Genomic DNA, 4,852 nt, shown 5'->3' on the forward strand with positions numbered 1-4,852 from the left:
CATGGGACACCAATGTGGAATGACCTATCTGCGGGACGTTCCAAGGACTCTACTCCAACAGCCCTCTCCTCAAGCAGAGACTCTGAACTGATAAACAACATTGGGGACTATGTGCAATACTGTGAATTCAGTTTCAGAGCCTACAAAATGATTTGAAGTACATTTACAGAACTGGAGTCTGTAATCCTGGGCTATAAAGCCATCATCCACCTTACACCGTCATACGATGATACCTTCAGGTTTCTCTATTATTCTTCTATCTGTACTGGTGGGTGAGATGCTACTGTACAATGTTTAAAAATGTGGTCTTTCACTATTAAGAACTGAGTCATCCAATTGAGCAGATAAACAAAGCACATCAACCGGTAAAGGCACTTCTGGTAAGCTGTCCAATTGAATGCGTGAGGCCTTGTTGGTAAAGCTCCGTGGTTCTTCATTCTGTTCTGCTACACCACCAAGAATGGCGATTTCACCTACTTGGACCAAGTCCTCTGCAGTTTTAAATCCGTGCTCTGTGAGCTTCTGGCAGTCATCTAGCGGTTTTATTAATGGTCTCTTGTTCAATGGTGTCCACCTCTTGCAAATGAGTCTCCAATTGCTCATTCAGGAGCTTCCCAAGGGCTCTTTTTAAATCATTAAAATGCAGTTTGAGGACATCTCTGTCTGTGATGCACTCTCTTTGATCTGCCTCTGTGCCTCCCACAGCCTCTGTAGTCTCTGACCCAGCTCCGTCTGCAGTAGCCCTGTGCTTTCTCATGGGCCTCCTACAACCCAACTGGGGTTCTGGCTCCATCGCCCCTTCATCCAGCCATGCAGCCTGTGGCTGCAGGTACCAGAAAAAAAATTTTAATTCTTTAAATGCCCCTCAGCATTGAGTCTTGTGTTTCTGCAAAATTAGGAAGAAAACAAATTTCACTAGGAACAGCCAAAATGTTGGCTGCTTTCTAAAATAAGCAAAAGTTTCACTGTATAGAAAATAAAGTGATTTTCAGTGGCAATCTACTCTTCAACTAGAAAACAGTGAAATGTAGAAATATGAGAATTTTGAGATTCAATGTTTTCTTTGATTTAATACTTCAGTATTTAAGAAGCTAGGTTTTTTAAAAAGAGCACTTATTTCCTTATTATTTGAAAAAACAAAAAACTTTTCAAATACTTTATAGAGGATGGACTGATTTTTCTCTAAAGCTAAAGCAGTTGCTCTAGCTGCCAGGGTACAAATAGGCCCAGGAGAACAAAAGGAACGGCAAAGATTAGGGCATCTCAACACCCCACTGTCATGCTTGAGCACTGTGTTCTGGAAACATTCTGGGGGATTTTTTTCTTTTAAGATATTAGCTATCCTGAAGTCTGAGACACATTTGGACTTATGACTCTTTCTCCAAGTGAATATGGAACAACTTCAGGGAATCTAATTAACATATTTTAGTTATAAATTAAGGAACTTAAAATAATTAAGTGCACCTAATAAGACCTGTATGAAACTTTACACAAATCCTTCTGGAGTCATAAGAAAATAAACTTTTAATTTCGTTTTGCCTAATTTCAAATCTGTTAACAACCAAAACAAAGTTTGAATGCAATAGACTTTGTATTGATTTACTCTTACCAAAATTTGGTATTTTCTACCAAAGACAATTTACGTAAGGTAATTTAGGAATGAAACTATTATTTATAGTGTTGAAATAAATTTCTTCATCTAATTAAATATGTTTCTCTGTGTCCTTCAATAAGGAACTTGAGCTTTTGTTTGTAATCACTAAGTAATAATTTTTAACTTTAAAAGTCTCTCATTTATTTTTATATTTAAAACTCAAATGATGTAAGTTGGATGCTACTGGAAAAAAAAATTACTTGGGTCAGGATTTTTTCAAAGTCTATGAATTAAATTAAAAACCCTAGAAAAATAATGTCTGAGATCCAAAAGTATTCAACCTGTTTCAGAAAATATGTTTCTCTGACATGAGCTGTCAGTTTTCCAATTAACTTTTGTTCTACTGATTTAAAACTAAAAGAGTTGTTTCCATCATAATTAAAAGATTTTAAGCCACTGCATGACTTTGTTCTTTCAGTGCTTGGAGTGGTTTGTTTTCCTATAAATATGTAAACTTATCAAACGAAGTAAATGAACTCTATGTGCATCCAAGGTCTATTTGCTCATTAGAGACAGAAATTTAGCAAATACAACCAATAAGAGAAATAAAAAACCTGGCTCCCTGGTGTCCTGGATGCCACTGTAATTCCCAGGGGCTGTTGTCATCAGGGAAAAGAGATAAATTGCTCATCCTCAGGGGTGTATTAATATCTTCACAATGAAGCATTTGTTTCCTACTCACTGGTGAGTTTAGGAATGGAGAGAAGCATGCTTATGGTCTCTAAAGACCTCCAGAAAGTTGGGTGTAAATAAGAATTTGCCTCTGGAACTATGAAGGAAGCAGGTATTCCATAACTCACCTGATAAATAAATATAAATAAAGTAAGCTTAAATAAAATGCTCACCTACGTCTACTGTCTTCTCAGAATCTCCCTTTCAACTGCTTTTCTCCCCCATCATTGGCCTCATTATTTATGACCTGTGAGTTTCAGGTCCCTCATCTGTTAAGAGAAGAACATGTAGTCAATGGTCCCCAAGATGCTTTCAGCTCAAAAATGATCTTAATTCAAACTAAAGCTGATAACAGCTTGTCGTGCCCCCCACTCTTAACCATGGGGAATTTTTATGTAACAAGAGCTTTAAGGCTTTGGTATTTTCCCCCAAATAATAAATCTTATCCACAAAAATATAAAGGAATTTAAAAGGGGTACTTCAGGGCACCCTACAAATTATACCTTTTCCCCGATGCATACTTCTGCTTAGCATGAAATCTCCCTCTGTAAATGCAAGGGATGTGTGTGGAGCCTCTCAACTGATTATCTAATCAATTAAAAATTCATTTTTTAATGATGGTTAACTGCATGTATATTATGTTTTTCAATGATAGATATTTTAGAAAATTGTAAAAATCCTTGGCGAGGATTCTGACTCTATGACTGCCAAGTAGAGGGGAATAAGAATAACTTTGTATGGGACTTTTGCCAGGATGCAACACCATATTACTCTGAAACAGACAAATTATTCAAGTAGGAAGCTAATACACTTAGGAATTTTCTAGAATACCTCCAATATCTTTGAAAGTTCCAGTGGTGAAAATGTTAAAAACTGTACTTACAACAACCAAATATATTTCTAATGTCCATTTTCTTTGGTATTTTGTGAAGCAGAAATGACTATTATCACATAAACTCACTTCATATATTCTACAGACTAATTGTAATCTGTCCACAACTTTAAAGTCTTCAACTCCTTTGGAATTAGATACAGTCGCATTCATTGAAAAAGACATAGCCAACCACAATCCAATAGTTGTGGAGACAAGGAACACTTTAAATCAGCGGTTCTCAACCTGTGGGTAGCGACCCCTTTGGGGGTCGAATGACTCTTTCACAGGGGTCGCCTAAGATCATTGGAAAACAAAAAGATATTTACATTACGATTCATAACAGTAGCAAAATTACAGTTATAGAGTAGCCATGAAAATAAATTTATGGTTGGGGATCACCACAACATGAGGAACTGTATTAAGGGGTCACGGCATTAGGAAGGTTGAGAACCGCTGCTTTAAATCATCAAGGAATTGTTTATATTTTCTTCTTGATGGGCCCATATGTCTTATCTTGTCTGGATTTATCCTACTTCCATCTCAAGTTCCTTAGCAACAGGAGGGCTGTGAGTTCTGTTTCATTTGCATCCGTCCATGAGAGAAAAGGTAAAGGATCTCAACAGATAAGGAGTTCCAGGAGACCTTAGGCACTGCAGGCAGATGACCTTGCCTGATAACTGGAGGTCAGAAGGCGCTCTGATGAGGCCAAATGCAGGGTGACTAATTAGAGGTCATAATGCAAAGCTGAAGGCATGAATGTGCCCTGTTTCCCAATGTCATATTGGATGATTTTCAGGCCTTCTCTGGGGATTTGCAGGACAGGAAAGAGATAACTCCTCTGGATTGCCCACTGGAGAACTCTATTGGGTTTTCTCATGGCCCCTCTGGGCCAGAAGGAGGAGGAGGAAGCATGTGTGCTGAACAGCGCTGTGGTTTCCAGACACTCTTTCACCTAGAGCCAGATTGTTCTTAGTCATGGGGTGGAAAGTAAGAGTTACCAGAAAGAATGGAGCCTCAAATTCAACACAAGGGTTAAGCTTGAAAGGGTGTGAGGTAACCAGAACCCTGAGGACGCCATCTGCCTTCATATAACCCATCCCCAAAAAGTGCTTTCCACTGAGTCACCTTTTTATTACTTATATAGGAAACACACACACACACACATGCTCACACACACACACACACACACACACACACTTGTCAACAGCACAACTGCCATAGCCCCAGCAGCACAGCAAAAGCCTCATTCTGTTAGTCTCAACTGTTTCTTAGTTTAAATTCTTCATTAAACACACACTACCTTTCTCTTCTATTACCTATTCCTGATGAAACCGCCACTACTTAGTCCCGGTAGCAGAGTCGTTTGCCTTCTCTTGTCTGGTGTACATGGACAGGGTCATGGGAGAGTTTGCTCCTCTTCAAGTGTTAGAAGATTCCGTGTTTTGCTGTGTCTCATCCAGTCAGAGGCTGACCACATGCCCCTGGTCACCCTGCCAGCCTCCGTCCACGTTTGTAGGTCTAGACGCACATCCTCTTTAAGGCACCTACACAAATGTCTTTCCAACAGCTTAAGGAAGGCCCTCCCTTCTGCCTGCTCAGAGCCTCCTGGGGACCCAGAGCATGAGGTGCATCCAGCCCTCTCTCTGTCTCGC

At 39.4% G+C, this 4,852-nt stretch overlaps 1 pseudogene; it reads right to left on the minus strand.

Moving 5' to 3' along the window:
• Positions 1 to 4: 4 nt before the first annotated feature.
• Positions 5 to 4,297, minus strand: LOC109394448 (cytokine receptor-like factor 3 pseudogene; annotated as a pseudogene).
• Between the last annotated feature and the right edge of the window lie 555 nt (positions 4,298 to 4,852).

The sequence above is a fragment of the Hipposideros armiger genome, unplaced genomic scaffold (genome assembly GCF_001890085.2).
Source record: "Hipposideros armiger isolate ML-2016 unplaced genomic scaffold, ASM189008v1 scaffold_425, whole genome shotgun sequence".
NCBI lineage: Eukaryota > Metazoa > Chordata > Mammalia > Chiroptera > Hipposideridae > Hipposideros > Hipposideros armiger.